Source organism: Papio anubis, chromosome 7 (genome assembly GCF_008728515.1).
Source record: "Papio anubis isolate 15944 chromosome 7, Panubis1.0, whole genome shotgun sequence".
Classification (NCBI taxonomy): domain Eukaryota; kingdom Metazoa; phylum Chordata; class Mammalia; order Primates; family Cercopithecidae; genus Papio; species Papio anubis.
In genome coordinates this window covers 150,138,601-150,156,383 of record NC_044982.1, presented here as the reverse complement: position 1 = coordinate 150,156,383, position 17,783 = coordinate 150,138,601, and the positions used below count along the sequence as shown (strand labels likewise).

The window sequence follows — 17,783 nt, the reverse complement described above, 5'->3', positions numbered from 1 at the left end:
CTATGTCTTAAGTACTTCCAAGGGACATACTCACTTTTCACATGTCTAGTCTCAACCTGGCAGTAATGTACTAGGCACCACAATCACAGAGTACACTATAGTTGAAGTGTGATATGCCATTTTGCAAATGTCTATTATGTTCAGAAGATTAATATACTACACCACAGGAGAGTAAAAATAAGAAACCAGCTGACTTTGGAATTATTAGATCCGCTGGTAGTGCTATGGTGGCAGATACTAAAATAGGAAGACAGACTATAAATTAGCCAACTAATGAATAAGCATGTTAATGTTAAATAGTGATAAATGCGGTGAAGAAAAGACAATAGATGTGACAGAGGCTGGGCACGGTGGCTCATGCCTGTAATCCCAACACATTGGGAAGCCAAGGCAGAGGATTGCTTGAGCCCAGGAGTTTGAGACCAGCCTGGGCAACATGATGAGACCCTGTTTCTACAGAAAATTAAAAAATTCGCCATGCATGGTGGCACACACCTGTGGTTTCAGCTACTTGAAAGTCTGATGTGAGAGGATCACTTGAGCCCAGGCAGGCACCAGAGCCGATCTAAAAAAAAAAAAAAAAAAAAAAAAAAAAGAAAGAAAGAAAGAAAAATAAATATTGTAAGTTGAAATGCATTTTTTGTTTTTTTGAGATGCAGTCTCACTCCGTTGCCAGACTGGAGTGCAGTGGCACAATCTTGACTCACTGCAACCTCCACCTCTCAGGTTCAAGCGATTCTCCTGCCTCAGCCTCCCAAGCAGCTGGGACTACAGGCAGTGCCACCACACCCAGCTAATTTTTGTATTTTTTAGTAGAGATAGGGTTTCAGCATGTTGGCCAGGATGGTCTCGATCTCTTGACCTTGTGATCTGCCCACTTTGGCCTCCCAAAGTTCTGGGATTATGAGCCACTGCGCCCGGCCTTGAAATGTATTTTATATACCTAACCTACTGAACAACGTAGCTTAGCCTAGCCTACCTTAAACATTCTCAGAACACTTACATTAGCCAACAGTTGGGCAAAATCATCTAACATGTAGCTTATTTTATAATAAAATGTTCAGAAGGGCTGTATGGATACTTGAAGTATGGTTTCTACTGAATGCCTATTGCTTTTGAACCATTGCAAAGTAAAAACATCATAAGTAGAACCTTCATAAATTGGGGATTGTCTGTATATTTTGCCACAGTAAAAAAAAATCAGGTTAAAAGAATAAAAAAAGAGATCAGGCAGGAAATGATGGTAGCTTGGCCTAGGTTAGTAAAAGTGGATAGATATAGAATGTATTTTGGAGGTAGAACCTGGAGGACTTTAGGATAGATCGAGGGAGGCAAGGAGGAGGAAAAGTGAGAAGAAAACAGCACTCAAGAATGACTTCTAGGTTTTTTACTTGATCGTGTGGTTAGATGGTGGTTCCATTCACAGAGCTGAGGAAGACCTGGGGCTTGTGACAGTGGTGAAGAACAAGTAGAGTAGAAATCTAGAGTTCTGTGTTGGATACAGTAAGTTTGAGATGCCTACTGCCATCCAACCAAATGCAGGTGTCAAACTGATAGTCAAATAGTAAGTCTGGAGGTCACAGGGAAGGGGGACTGTCCTGGATATATGATCCTGGAAGTCGTTCATATATAAAGACCTAAGAAGAGAGTGTAGTGAAAGAAGTTGGCCTTGCCATTATATTTGGCTTGAAAGTTCAGGATATATTACATAATCCAAGAACATAGAAATTTTTTTTCTTTTTTTTTGAGATGGAGTCTCGCTCTGTTGCCCAGGCTGGAGTGCAGTGGCGTGATCTCAGCTCTCTGCAACCTCTGCCTCCCAGGTTCAAGCAATTCTCTGCCTCAGCGTCCCAAGTAGCTGGGATTACAAGCACCCACCACCACGCCCAGCTAATTTTTGTATTTTTAGTAGAGACGGGGTTTCACCATCTTGGCCAGGCTTGTCTTGAACTCCTGACCTCGTGATCCACCTGCCTTGGCCTCCCAAAGTGCTGGGATTACAGGCAGAGCCACCGCACCGAGCGTGATAGAATATCTTTGAACATAAAATACTTAAACACTTTTTTTGTGTGTGAACAAGAGAAAGTTGAGGTAAGATGAGAAGAAAATAAAGTTTTCATAAAGCCCCTGAAGAATTCCCCAACCTCTCCAATTCTGATGAGTGGTTTTGTATAAATGCTTATGGTCTTTAATGTTTCTTCCACCTCTTTTGTTTGCTTTGTGATGATAACTATCTTTTCTTATGTAGATACTGGCTTTTCAACTAATATGTCCGAAGGTGAAGAACATGTGTAATAATAACTACGCCACTGCAATTAGCACAATACCCTATACATAAAAGACACTCAATACATATATCCATTGATAGACTAATACCATAGGGAGACCACTAAGCTAGTTCTCCAGTAAGGACAGGAGTTTCTTGCCCTGAGGAAAATAGCAGGATAGAATGTGATCTTGTAATTACTGACAATTTTTTTCAGGGGCAGCATCTTACTATTTGTGCCTAAATTACCTTAGAAAAAGAAAACAGTCTAAATTATTAAAGCAAAATGGCAAAATCAGGTCATTGTCACTTCTTCACTGTGAACTGAATATGTTTGGCACAATAGTAAAGATTTTTGTTTCTTTCTTTTTTTTTTTTTTTCTTGAGACGGTGTCTCGCTCTGTCGCCCAGGCTGGAGTGCAGTGGCACGATCTTGGCTCACTGCAAGCTCCACCTCGCGGGTTCACGCCATTCTCCTGCCTCAGCTTCCCAAGTAGCTGGGACTACAGGTGCCCACCACCACACCCGGCTAATTTTTTGTGTTTTTAGTAGAGATGGGGTTTCACCGTGTTAGCCAGGATGGTCTTGATCTCCTGACCTGATCTGCCCACCTCGGCCTCCCAAAGTGCTGGGATTACAGGCGTGAGCCACTGTGCCCAGCTAATATTTTATTTAATTATAAAAGTATTTTTGATTATCAAAAGTGATGAGCAGGAAAATCTCTGCATCAATGCACTCTGCTGTTCCATTTCAAGTCAAATTCAAAACATGTCAGCCATACTCATCATTCACACTCACACTCATTCACTCAACCAACATTCACTAATTAACTACATGAACCAGGTATGCATCACTGACTTACCTTTAATTCTCAAGTAACTCATATTATGTTCACAGTCTGGTTTCCTCGTGTGTAATGTGAAGAGGAAAAGACATTTTCAGGATCTTAGTGCCTGTAGATAATACACAGGGCAAAAGTAAGGTTTCCTCCAAACCAGAATTTATTAGGTTAGGAGACATTTAAATATTACATGATGGAAAATTGATTTGTAGGTAAATAAAGCATTCCAACATGACTGAAAGATTTCTCCTAGGTTAAAGATTAGGGTGATGACATATGTCAAACGCAGATACTTTACTAATGACATTAAAACATCTAGAGAAGGAAATGGCCTTTCTGAAGAGTCACACTGGAAGTTGGAGGGTACTGAGTCAGAAGTAAAGCAGCTGGCAGTGGGTGACCAGCACAGCCAAGGGCTACAAGGCCAAGTTCTCAGAGCCAGCCCTTCAGGTCCCACTGGTAGGTCTCTGCTACTGGAGGTGAATGCGTCTGGCCATTGAAATTTGAATCATATGACTAATCTCCCATGTTCTGGTTCCCTACATATCGAGCCTATTCCTCATTACAATTTAGATTCTCATTTAGATTTTCCTTTGCTGGTGAGAAAGGTTTCTTATGGTATATTTTATTTCAGCATTCTGATTTACATATCAGGCTCATGTGAGCTTGGTACATGTGAGTCTCGGGATGCTGAATACGTCAATTTCAGAGCCTGCACATCTGAAAAGGCTGTACTTTAAATTCATCAAGATGAATGCCAGACTGTGAGGTTGTTTGGCGGGCAGCCAGCTAACCTCCCCAAGCAACACCTCATCATGGCGCAGTTGTAATTGCAAGCCTTAACAAAATTTTAAAGAAATCTTGGTATAAATAATCTTACCATGTCTGTTAGTAGTACTTCAACTTTGACACTTTCTTTTTTCCTCAACAGGTAATCTAACTTCTTGGGTTTTTGTTGTGTTCTATTTTGGATTTTTTTAAGGCATAAATGGAGAAAAGTAGTCATAATTTCTGTTTCAGCTGGAGATTTATTTCCTACAAATCCAGGAGGCACTTCATGCCTAACATGCAGATCTTTAAGCCCAGGGTCCCTCCTAAAACTGGTGAAAATCATCCTTTTTCTCACCCTAAGAAACCTGAGAACAAATAGCAGCAACAGTTTGTGACACTGCCCCATGCACAAGGTTAAAAACATGAGTAGGAGATCTCAATACTGCAGCTGAGAGGTCACATAAGTGTGATAGAGCAAAAACAAACCAGCCTATACCTTCAGATTTGCAAGTGAATTATTCTAATGAGAGCTGTCAGATGCTTGTTACTACAAAATAAATGCCTTTTGGCTGCCTTTTTTTTTTTTTCCTCTTTCTCCTGATTAAAAAGAAAGCAAAACTGTAACACAATTCTTAAACAAATTTTTAAAAGTATCATCATTGCTAATGCCTTTTTTACAATTCAATTCATCACTGCAGGCAAATCGGTTTCTCATTCATAAATTCCCTGATTGTCAAAACAATGTAGATAATCGTTTATCATAATGTAATATATCCTGGAAAGCAATCATAACATAAAGAAGACTTTCTCTTATGTAAAGGACAGGCTATTTTAATATATTTTAAAAGCAAGCCCTGATTGGCTATTCACTAATTTGTTGCTATGAGCAACATAATATTTTATTTCGGAAACCTTCAGGATTTCAGTTGCTCTGTAGTTTTGTATCTGAATTTCTGAACTGTTTTCTTCTCTCTGTCTCTCTCTCTGAGCTTTGGTACTTGTTTTCCAGGTAGGAACATTTAATTTTTCATCTAAATATATTCCTGTTTAGAATTGTAAAATAATGTATAACATCCATGAATCACATAAAAGTATGTAGATTTTTACTTAGCATATTTGAATCCCTAGTGGCAAACAAGGAAAACAAACTGGTTGACTTACCCCAAACAGAATTTATTGATAGCGCATTGGTTTCCAAGGACTGCGGTAACAAAATGCCATGAACTAGGTTGCTTAAAACAATAGAAATTTATTATCTCACAGTCCTTCCTTGCCTCTCCCAGCTTCTGGTGTTTCCCAGCAATCCTTATCCTTCCTTGGCTTGTAGATAGATCACCCCAATCACTGCCTCTGTAGTCACATGTCATTCTCACTGGGTATTTGTGTGTTTCTTCTGTTCTTATAAGGATTCCAGTCATACTGGATTACAAATCCACTCTAATTCAGTATAACCTTATCTTAATTTGATTTTCTGCAAAGACCTTATTTCCAAATAAGGTCACACTTACAGGTACTGAGAGCAAGGGAAGGTTGAAGACACTAAGTCGAGAAGGCTAAGATCCAGGAACATACTGGGCAGCACTTGCAGCTGAGTTATGTGATGTCTAGTCTTTCACTCGGTCATCAGGTTGTTTATCCAAGAATCAAGGTGGCAAGACTGCTCATCTGAATAGCCAAGCTTGGATCACATGTGCCCAACTCTTGACAGCACTGACGCAGGAAACAGGAAATTCTATCTTCTTCAGCTACTATATTGTGAGGAGACATCTGAGTTAGCTCTCAATAGGGAAGAAGCCATACCCCAAAAGGAGCCAGCTGCTGTTAAAAAGGGGGAATGAAATCTGGGGCTGCCAAAAATGAAAGACTTCTACCTTACCATTTTTATGACTGCTTATAAATCAGATGTAACAAAAAAATTAAATTCTGCAAATTCACCACAGCTTGACTACATGACTTCAGGATATATAAGAAATCAGATATACAAGTCAAAAATCACTTGCCTAATACCTTTGGGCCCACATGCATTTCAGAATTTAGAATTTTTCAGAGTCTAGAAAGGTAATATGATGCACATACCATTTGTAACATCCCAGCAGTGTGTGCAACAGCATCCCGTAATCAAATGTATAAATATTTCTGTAGTGAATTTTTAAAATATTTATACTAAATGATAGAAAAGACCAAAAATAGCCTCATACCAGTTTAGTTAGGTTTGGGCACTAAATGAGTTGAGGTCAGATCAAGTTTTACAACCAAATTAGTTATTTCTAAAAATTGGAGGTTTTCAGAGCTTTTTGGATTTGAAAACTATGGATAAGGGAATTGTAGAGTATACTTTTTCCTGAAGTTCACAAAGTCATGAAAGCTAAGCAAATCTAAGTTAGGCCAACAGTAAAACATCCAGGGTAATTCTACTATAATCTACAACCTACATCTAAGCTTAATCTATAATCTATACTCTGCTCTCTAAACTCTCAATCTAAAATTTCAATCTATAATCCACAACCAGTATATAAACTCAGCATACAGTCAGTATATGCAGTCTTCAGTTGTTGTCATGTGGCCTTAGGCCCATGACATAGCCAAGGAAGAAAAGTGAAAACCTGAAAAGAACACTTGTCTTCTAAATAGGTGATTTAAGGATACATTCATGCCATACATCATTCAAATGGAAGTTAGATATCTTCATATCAACTAAATTCATATCTGTAATGTTAAAATTTAGAGACCTATAGTTATTTCTTTTCGTGTCTGTGTATTGTCATTTTTTCTGACTGTAAAAGAAAAAGTAATCTCTGTAAGTCAATTGCATCTGCATTGTAAAAGAATCCAATTTTATTCTATGAACAGTATTATTGCCTGGAAGAAGGAAGAGAAATTATTTATGACCAATATCAGAATGATTTGATTTTTCTTGGTTCTGCCTTTGTTTTCAATAGTCCATACATTGTCCTGCTCAGGGTATAACAAGACCCAAGTCACAAAAGGAAGAATTGTGGTTCATCTTTGAGAAATAAATTTTAACAAAAACTGTTTTTAAATATGTTAATTCCTACTGAGAAAAACAAAGAAGGCTGAAATAAGTAATATCAGATTCATGAATCAGAAGACTTAATGTTATTAAGATGTCAGTTCTCAACAAATTGGTCAATAGACTCAATGCAACCTTAAGCAAAATACCAGCAGTGTTTTATTTTTCTAGAAGTTGATGGGTTAATTCTGAAATTAATATTGAAATGCAATGGACCTAGAATAAACCAAGACAATCTTGAAAAAGAAAAATGAAATCGAAGGACTAATCTACCTCACTTCAAGACTTAGTATAGAGCTTCAGGAATCAAGGCAGTGTGCTAAATAGACACATAGATCAATAGAACAGACTAGAGAGTCCAGAAATAGACCTAGATGTAAATGCCAACTGATTTTTGACAAATATGCTGAGGCGATTCAATGCAGAAAACATAGGCATTTCAAAATATAATGCTGGAACAACTATACATTTATAAGGAGAAGGAAATCTAGACCCCCTACCTCACACCATATGCAAAAATTAACTCAAAATGGATCAGAGCCTAAACATGAAAGATAAATTTATGAAATTATTTTTTAAGTAAGACAAAAAGGTTATTTGAGCTTGACAAAGATTTCTTAGATAAACCACAAAAAGCATGTGTCATGACGGAGAAATGATAAATTGGACTTCAGTGAAATGAAAACCTTCTGTTCTTTGAAACACACCACTAATAAAATGAAAAGGCAAACCACAGCCTAGGAGAAAATATTTACACAACATATATGACAAAGATTTGTATCCAGGATATATATTTTAAAAACTCTTACAACTCAAGGGTTGTAAGAAGACAAGCTCTCTAGTTTTAGAAGCTGCGCAAATGATTTGAACAGGTACTTCACAAAAGAATATGTACAAATGGCCAATAAGTACAAGAAAAGGTGTTCGACATTATTAGTCATTAGGAAAAATGCAAATAAAAACCACAAAATATATACACCCATTAGAATAGCCAAAGTTTTAAAGATTGACAATATCAAGATTTGGGGAGAATATGGAAAAATGGAAATTTTCATACATTGCTAGTGGGGAGGTGAAATGGTGCAACACTTAGACAGTTTAACAATTTCTTAAAATTTTAAATATACATTTACCCTATGACCCAGAAATTCCACCCTTGGATATTTATCCAGGAGAAATGAAAATATATATCAACACAAAGACTTGTAATGAACATTTATACGAACTTAATTCATAGTAGCCAAAAACTGGAAATAGCTCAAACATCCATCAACATGTAAATGGATAAACATATTGTTGTACTTTTCTCTTAAAATTGATTCATTTTTATTGTATGTAAATGACACCCCCATAGAGTTGATTTTTTTCAAATACTGTATTAATTCTGATTACTGAGACTTTAATGCTCCAGTACCAGGCAACATAGGGACTCTCCTTAATACTGCTCTGGTAGGACCATTTTTTTAGGTTAGTGGTGTTACTGACAAATATGACATTCACATTCGAAGCATTTATTTGAAATATTTGAGAGAAGCATTGTTTAGAAACATTGTGAACATTAACAAATTGAAGTGAAATATTTTAAGAAATTGTTAAACTGTCTAAGTGATGCACCATTTTACCTTGAAATATTATCATAATTAAATGAAGGAAAATTACATAAAAATAATCCCCACATTTAAAAGTGAGCTTAGAGAGTGTCTTAGTTTCCAAGGACTACTATTACAAAGTACCACAAACTGAGTGGCTTAAAACAACAGAAATTTATTATCTCACAATTCTGGAGGCCAGAAATCTAAAATCAAGGCATTGGCAAGGTCACACTCCCTCTGAGAACTGCAGGGGAACCCTTCCTTGCCTCTTCTAGTTTCTGGTGGTTTGCTGACAATCTTTAGCATTCCTTGGCTTGCAGCTTCATTACTCCAATCTCTTTGTTATCATGCGTTATCTCCCTGTGTATCTCTATCTTTAGATGACCATTTTCTTATAAAGACATCAGTCATGTTGAATTAGTGGCCCACCCTGTTCCTTTATGACTTCATCTTAACTAATTACATCTGCAATGACCTTATTTCCAAATGTGGTCACATTTTGAGGTACTAGGGGTCATTTGGAAGGGATACAATTCAACCCGTAACAACCGGTAAAAATGTGGAAATCACCTGTATTTTCAACAGGGCAAGAGAATCTGGTTCTCTCTCTCATTGACCAGAGGTAAGTGATTTATTAATTCATTGCTTCACTTATTCGGTAATCCATTCCTCTATTTGTTAATTTAATAAACATTTATAGAACACCTACAATGTGCCAAGTCTTATGCTAGACACTGAGGATGCAAAGAAGAAAAACAAGACCCTATTGTTGTAGAACTAGGGTCTCATCAAGGTAAGAGACAAGTAAACAAATACTTAAAATACCTGTGGGATATGCCACCATGAAAACTTATTCCAAGTTGAAAGGTGGCAGAGAGAAGAGAGTATTTATGCCTGGGCATTTCTGGAAGATAATAGCATTTGAGCTGAGGCCTCCACAAGAAGCAGTCTTTCTCTAGGAAATACAGGGACAAGGGTTAGGGCACAGAGATTGTTTTTTCCAGGCAAACAGAATAGCATAAAAACGACGTGGAAGTATGAAAAAAAAATGCAGCATGTTCAGGACATTATTAGCAAGTCAGCATTATTGGGTGGCAGGTTGCATGGGATTATGAGGAAGGGCAGTGAAAAAGCCTAGAAGAAAATCTGGGGTCAGATAATAAATAGCACATGGCAGAAATTTAGATGTTAGCCTACAGGAAGTACAAAGCCAATTTTTCAGCAAGGAAGTAATAATAATATTTGTAAGCAGAGAAATAATAACCATATTCATGGGGATGGAATTTATTAAAATGAGAGTCTAAAAGGGAGGTCAATCAGATGACCCACCTGAATTAAGGCAATAGCAGGAGAACAGAAAAACAAGGAGTGGCTTCAGGAGATATTTAAAAGGAGACTGAATAGAAATGGTGACTGAAGAAAAGGGAGAATTCAGTAATTTAAAGCACTGAGTATAAAGAAGATATAGGGAAGAAAATGACATTTTTCAAATTTGGATTGTTTATGTTCCTCTTTTTTGTATAAATGGATTTGGGGGTGCCTTGCCGGGGTAGAAACATTACAAAAGAGTTAAAAATGAAATAAATAAGGAAATTAAGGTGAAGAGAAATAAGTTGAAGTCAAGATTAGAATTAGCACTCAAAATGCATGCTGTATGATGTATATGATTACTTGAAGAAAGACCGACTTGGCTTGACGTTTCTGAATGGTGAGAGCAAAGACAGAAGTCATCTCAGTGTGAGATTCACATTGTCCTGAGGATAAAAATAAAGACTCACCTTTCCCTGGCACTGAGAGTGGAAAGAAATTTCTCCTTTAAGACAAGAGCCAGCGTTTACTACCCATCAAGCTGAAAGAGGTACCAGGACAAGTGGACAGATGAAAATATGAATCCAGAATTCAAGAGAGAGGCTGGGCACCCCAATTCCAGACTTGGAAATTCTTGCCACTAGGTGCTTGTGTTCTTCAAAATTTTTCATTGTTACCTCTTACACCACCACAAGAATTTCATTAGCAGTAGAAAGCACATTTCCTTCTGTTAAAAGTGAGAATACTGAAGATTATCAGTGAAAGACTACACCAAGGCAACTGCCACTAGGTCATGTTTTCCGAAAGGAACTTCAGATTATTCTAACACCTCAATTTACATGGTGCAATTCAATGTAAGAGTCAGAGTGGTACCACTCCTAACTCTACTTTTGCACTTAAAATTGTCCAAGTTCCATCTACAATCAGCAACAAAGGTGTGTACTTGTCCCTAGTATGTGGAACAATGACTGAGAAGTTTCTTGTCAACACTCTCTTTAATGTTGTACATGTGTGTCAGGTTAATTCAGTCCTGAACTAATGATTTCAGAAAAAAGAGGCAATATTCAGCCATGACCAAAACTTACTTTTAAGATAACTGATGTTCACCATATGCTCATCTATGCTTCCTTGAAAAGTAAGATAAACTTTCAGGTTTTCCCTGTTGCTGACTTAGAGAAAGAACATGTATGCAAGTGATTTAAAATCTTGACTAGCTCCATTCCCCTGTTTGGACTTATAGCTATCAGCCTCATACACAAAATCAAAGTATGGACTTTGGAGAATCCATATGCATTTTAAGAGACATTTAAGGGAATTCATTACTGCTGTTTAACTTTTTAAGCACATCCTGATGGCATCTGCCTAGAATTCTCCCAGAAACCACTGGGTTGAAATCTTTATCAGCTTCATGTATAGTATCTCTGAAACCATCTGGTTCTGAACAGTTTAGGGGACAGAGTCAAGCAAGATCTTTCTAGCAGCTCTCTCCCTTTTGATTATCTAAAGTGTTTTTCTCCTCACCAAGGAGAACATGTCAAAGCTTTCATGTTATTCTATAGTGGTTCCTGACTTTATAATATGGTACTTTGAAATATGTCTGCCCTGGCTGGGTGCGGTGGCTCACACCTGTAATCCCAGCACTTTGGGAGGCTGAGGTGGGCAGATCACAAGGTCAGGAGTTCGAGACCAGCCTGGCCAGCATAGTGAAACCCTGTCTCTACTAAAAATACAAAAATTAGCAGGGCGTGGTGGCACACACATGTAATCCCAGCTACTCAGGAGGCTGAGGCAGGAGAATTGCTTGAACCCAGGAGGCGGAGGTTGCAGTGAGCCGAGATCACACCACTGTACTCCAGCTTGGGCGACAGAGCGAGACTCTGTCTCAAAAAAAAAAAAAAAAACACAAACACATTGTACAGTGGAAATATATCTGCCCTTATTAAACGGGGTTTGCACTTACAATTAAAACACATAACAATAATATCCATTTGGCAGTATGTCTTTTTGCTGCAACGCTACTAATTTTTTATGTTTCCATCATGAAGAGAATAGAAATTCAGCTTCTCTATCACTAGGTAATGAGTTTCAAAGTCAACAAAATGATAAAATATTGATACCCATTGACATCTGAGCTTACCAGATCTTTGCTTCCTTTCTAAAGCAAAAATATGTTACTAATAAACAGTTATACAGGCACAGCATGGAAAATAAATTTCAAAGAACAGCAGTGTAAATGCTGTATTTTGCTTTCAGGTTCAGTGGATTTTTACCTTGAGTAATAGCTTAAAAGATTAACCAGCTATTCATTTCATAAGCTTGAACACACACCTCACAGTAGAAAACAAATTGGCATTTGGAGTTCCTGAATAAAGTGCTATTCAAAGTGGCTCCATAGTCATTAAAACATAGAGTTAGTTTTGTGAATGCCATCAGTGAAAAATCTTTCTCGTGTAAAGAAAGCAGTAGGAATAAACTTTAAGTCAAAGGCAAGTTCTTCTGGTCCCTCATCCACAATGTTTATCCCAGTGGGATATGATACAGTCTGTGCAATTGCTGTGTTCCACAATAATTATAAAGAGCAATAACATGTGATATGAATAGAACATGTAACAAAGAACAGCAGTAGATGGTAAAATAAACTACTGGTTATGTCAAAACTAATAACTTATTTTGCTCACGCAGAGTCAATGAGTTAAGGGGTCAAATGAGCCCTGTTGTTTAAGCCTAATAGTATACATGGCTTTTCTGGTTCATCATTTTCGAGTTCCTTCAGAACTGTTTTAAGGATTATGTGAAATTGACCGGGTTTCATCAATAGCTTAGGTAAGAACATGTGCTTATGTTTTCGAAAGTAAGGTCCAAGACATTCAATGTAAGCATTTGCGTTTTTGCAGCTTCTGGGAAGAGGTGGAGTGTTATAAGACCCCGTGTCATAAATATAGCATTCACTATCATAGAAAATAGCATCCATCTTTCTTAGGAATAGAGGTAGTTGTACAATATGACACCCAACACATCTTTAAAATGTTATGTATCATAGTGTACTTTTAAAAAGCAGCGTACTTCTCATCGATCTCCCCGTTTTACTTTGATTTAAAATGCACATCTTTTCCTCCTTTTGAATCTTTGCATTTTTATTCATCAGTGTATAGGGGGAATGCATGTCAGACATATGCATCCTCATAAATTCAGTTTCGTAGTTGAAACAGTATGTGCTTATGTCATGGATTGAACATCCTCCTTTATTAGGATGCTATTTATTGCCACCAGCTGCACTGCTTAGCTAAGAAAGTTCTTGACACCAGCGATTGCTTTTCAGCACCACTGCTTCCGGCTGCTAACAGGGGCTTCTATTTCCAAATGAAGCCACCCCTCTGAAGCTCTTCCTTCTGCTACACAGATACCTCCTGCCATCTCCCCATTGGAGAATCGATGGGGGGTGGGACTGCACCCACCCAGGCTCTATGATCTCCCAGGCTGTAAATCTTCCACTGCTTTGAGACTTCTCGCCTAATAGCACTGGCCTGAGAGCTGTCAAACGCATTCAGGAAATCTACCCTACAGTAATGGATTTTTCAAAATTAAGATGTGCATTTAGCTTGCGAGCAAAGGGTGTTTCAGAGTCATTGGCGTGTATTTCAGAAGAGAGGCCTGGTGCATATCAGCAGCAGACACTGGTCTCTATTTTATTACATTTTACAGCAGGGAAAACTAGACAAAGGTAATTACTCTTCTTCTGTTAAAGACTATTATTACACTTGCATGAACAGTTAACCCTGCTGTTATTTTCTCTGCTGCCTGTGTCGATGACATCCAGACCATCCAAGCAGGAAAGGTATAGAAATGGGGGTCTCAGCTCATTTCCAATTGCACAGTAAGTCCATTTTGAAAGGTAATCTTCTAAACCACAAATGTGTGCACCAACACACAAGCGCGTTCCATTTATTTGTTGACGGAATCTGTGTCCGTGTCTTCTGCCTGCCAGTTTGAGCGCTGGCTCCTTTTTATAAAGCTTCCACACATAATTGGGCTCCCAGAGCCCACAAAGCTAACAGCAGCAGTCAGTGACAGGAGGAGACCTCCCTCTGTTAACGTGGAAACAGAATTTCCTTGCTCTCCTCTAGAAAGGAAATTCCCTCTAGGTCAAGGTTGAGGCTGTCTGCAGTGTGGGGAGGACGAGATTACGCAGAAGATACCTTAACCTGTGATCCTGGAGCGCTCTCTTGAAGTGGTGTCAGGCCCTCAGCCCTTCATGAGCGGCAAATTTCTCCCCTTGACTAAACAAGAGGACAAGCAGAAAATTGATTTCTAGACGTTACCTTTGAGATACAGACTGAAAATTAGAACTTCAGGGCACCTCTTGCCCCAACCAAAAGCTCAGGCAAAGAAGAGCCCTGCATGTCTTCCATTTCAGGCTTGGAAATGCAGCTGTTAAACCTACGATCTCATTTTCAGAGTCACTCTCCTCATTAGATGTTGCTTCTCATTCAACAAGGGACTGGCTTAAAGCCATACAGTTGTGTGGCCATTATTCACAATAACTTTCACCTGAATTTCACCAACTACTCGGCGACAGGTATTATTATCTCCATCATGACAGGACAGAAACCAGAGCACAAAATTGTCACCTCTGATTTTCCAGGTGCCATCCACTGGCTCAGAGGAGCTGACAAGAATGCTGGACAGCCAACCTGATTTTGTTTGTTTGGTTTGGTTTGGTTTTGCTTCTGCTTGGGCCAGTCTCAATATCAGGTTGAATAGAAAGAGCAGAAGGGATAGCATGGATTCAAAGCATCACATGGAAAATGGAATATGCTGAGTTAAAAAGGAGGCTGGATGCTGGTGTCTGTGTGTGTCCGGAAGGAGTGACCAGAGACTCTCAACTTCCTTCATGTTGACCATTTAGAAAAGAAAGAAAAGGAGAAATGGTATTTTGGTACTATTACTTATCTCTTCTAAAAAGTAGATAATTAAAAAGAAAAAGCACTGATATTAGGTGATTTGGTAAAATGCCCCACGTGCCTATGTGCTCTTTCGTGAGGTTGAAAGTGGGTGATATATTTTAGACAATTAAAGAACAAAAATCAAGTTAAAAAAGAAGATGACCTAGAAAAGGCAAACAACACTTACAGCAGGATTGGCAACTCAGAAGGTAGTTGATCATAGTGCCCGAGGACATTAGAAGAAATTGTGGTTAACATCGTCTTTCAAGACGATCTTTTATCTGAAATGTTGAGTAGCTGAATGTGACCCACTTAATTAATATTCATTAGTGATATCTGCCACATATATTTTGGGTAGAAAATATGCAAGTAAAAATTGTTTTACAAAAAGAGAAGTTTGAGCCTGTGTCCTCCTGTCTTGTGGCAATGATTTTAATTTATTCTGTAATAACCATTCAACAGATATTCAACCTGTGCCTACTAAGGACCAGGCATTCTACTGCTTGCTATAGATCTTTAAATTCTGAATTTCTAAGATACTGTCCTCAATTGTAACTATGACATACAACCAGTGTTGAATGCCTATTGAACTGATTATAGGAAAGTCTACCTACATTTGCTACATGTTTTACGGAGCTTTTCACTAGCATCTACATCCATTTGCATAACTTTTCCTACATTTCCTCAAGCTATTGTAGTCTTCCTACTATCCACGTAAAATTTCCTCTCTTTATCATTTCCAAATGGGTTTGAGTTAGCTATTATAGAAATTAAATAAATTATAATTACCTACTAGTTATTTCTCCTATCTTTATCAAAGAAAAAATAGTTATTAAAGAACAAAATCTAATTTTCACTTCAGGAAAATGAATACTTGTGAATAAATCAATTAATTGATACTCCAATGTTCTGCCAGAAATTCTCCATTTATTATATCAGATCAACAGAATAAACATCACTAGATGCCACTAGTAATTATCATTCATCTCAATGAACCCAGTGGAATTAAGTGACTCGACTCACAAGATTTTATTTCAGTTGCAAGAAAGTAGAATAAGCAATATCAGCAGTTATACTAAACAAAATAACACAGAACAATCAAAGTCAATTGAATGCACCGAGCATCCAGAGCTGGACTGTAAGTCGAGATTCTGACTTTGCCACTTACTACCTGTGTGACCTCTGGCAAGTTACAGAACTTCTCAATGCCTCATTTGTAAAGTGGGTATAGTAGCTTAGCACATAGAATTTTCCTGAAGAATAAATGTGTTTTATACATGCTAAACACACAATAAATGTTAGCTGTGTTTATTATGTCAAAAATATTATTTTAAATGAATGGATATAGAAGAATTTGCAACTGTCTTTTGCTTAGTAGTAACATAAAACATAGTTGATACCTCTATACCAGTATTTAATACATTAACTTGGCTTTCCTGAGTAACTGAATCTTTCTTTAAATGTTACCCTCTTTTTTCATTTCACTGCTTATTAAGACCAAATACTCACATTATCCTCACTTAAAGAGCTCCTAAAAATCCCTCTTCCCCCACAGAACATTGCCTGACTTGTATACGTAAGATTATAAATCTCTTTCCCCTTCAGTTTCAACAAGCTACTTATACAACACAAACACGGAGCACACCAAAGCTTGTAAGTCAATGTTTACATTACATCCTAGTGAATGCTTTTTTCAATGTGCAGTTTAAAATGTAGGCTTCTTGCCAGGGCAGGAATTTTGTCTGCTTCATGTGTTTTCTAGGTTCACACTTGACCGTGGTTTGGCATAGGAAGAATATTTCTAGACTGTTTTGTGCTGCATATCACCCAAAAAAAAGTGAGGGTTGGGGAGAAGAAAACCAGAGCGATATTTCATTCTTAACATCTCAAGAAGTGAGCCTGACAGCAGCCACAAGAAGGAGCCAAGGAGAAAGAGTACAGCTGCAGGAGGGATGTCTCCTCCGTCAATCTCCAAGCCCTGGCACCCTTTCAAAGAACTGCTGTCTGCATTCATAGTAATCAGAGTCGTAACAGGGAAGAGAAGTGGAGGCAGGTCCACCTGAGAACTGTGTATGTGAAAAAGGCTTTCCCATGGTGAGAGAGGCTTCAACCTGACCCCAGTGCTAAATTAGATGAGTTACAGCACCAGGATGAGCACTTTGCCTCGTCATTCTCCCAGGACAATTTTGAGCCTCCCCATCAGTGTCAAATTACCTGCACTGGTGCTTGCTGCAGAAAGTTAAAAGGACATCATCATGCCTTCTCTTTGGTGTAAAAGTAATTTTAAAAGAAGAGGAGAAAGTTAAAAGGAAAACTTGAGACCTCAGAGCCATAAGGAAAGTGCATAGAAATATCATTATCTAAGAAGATGGTTTCCAATTTGACTACACACTGAAATAATCAAGGGAATTTTATATGTACTAGCACTGGTTCCCTCCCTAATGGTCTGGGGTGCAACCTGGTCATCAGTTTTTAAAGCTCCCTGTGTGGTTGAGAAACACCAATCAGGCCGGGCGCGGTGGCTCAAGCCTGTAATCCCGGCACTTTAGGAGGCCAAGACGGGCGGATCACAAGGTCAGGAGATCGAGAGCATCAGCCCAACCCAGTGAAACCCCGTCTCTACTAAAAATACAAAAAAAAAAAAAACTAGCGGGCGGGTGGCGGGTCTGTAGTCCCCAGCTACTCTGGAGGCTGAGGCAGGAGAATGGCGTGAACCTGGGAGGCGGGCTTGCAGTGAGCTGAGATCCGGCCACTGCACTCCAGCCTGGGCGACAGGCGGGAACTCGGTCTCAAAAAAGAAACACCAATCAATCTAGCAAATAATCTAAGCCCCAATCAACAAAGGCAGTGTGCACTGTGCCCCAGGCTTTTTCATGACTTTGCTCTAGAGCGAATTGACAATACCAGAACACACTGGGTCCTAGGACTGGCTTCTTATTTGCCAGTTAGCCAATCTGTGAATATTTATTGAGTATTTACCATGTACGAATCTCAAGACTGATTCTCAAAGGGGATCAGGTGACATTTTTAA

The 17,783-nt window shown here is 38.4% G+C and overlaps 2 long non-coding RNA genes across 2 annotated transcripts in view; one reads left to right on the top strand and one right to left on the bottom strand.

Moving 5' to 3' along the window:
* Positions 1-526: 526 nt before the first annotated feature.
* Positions 527-8,349, bottom strand: LOC103885745. Its single transcript, XR_649020.4, has 3 exons — positions 5,387-8,349; positions 3,129-3,219; positions 527-565 (listed from the first exon to the last, which is right to left on the bottom strand). It is a non-coding gene; the product is annotated as an uncharacterized LOC103885745 (long non-coding RNA).
* Positions 8,350-8,378: 29 nt separating this feature from the next.
* Positions 8,379-17,783, top strand: part of LOC103885744 — a 27,797-nt gene continuing 18,392 nt past the window's right edge. The window contains exon 1 of the long non-coding RNA XR_002523021.2: positions 8,379-9,123. This is a non-coding gene — a long non-coding RNA (uncharacterized LOC103885744). The remainder of the gene's footprint in view (positions 9,124-17,783) is intronic.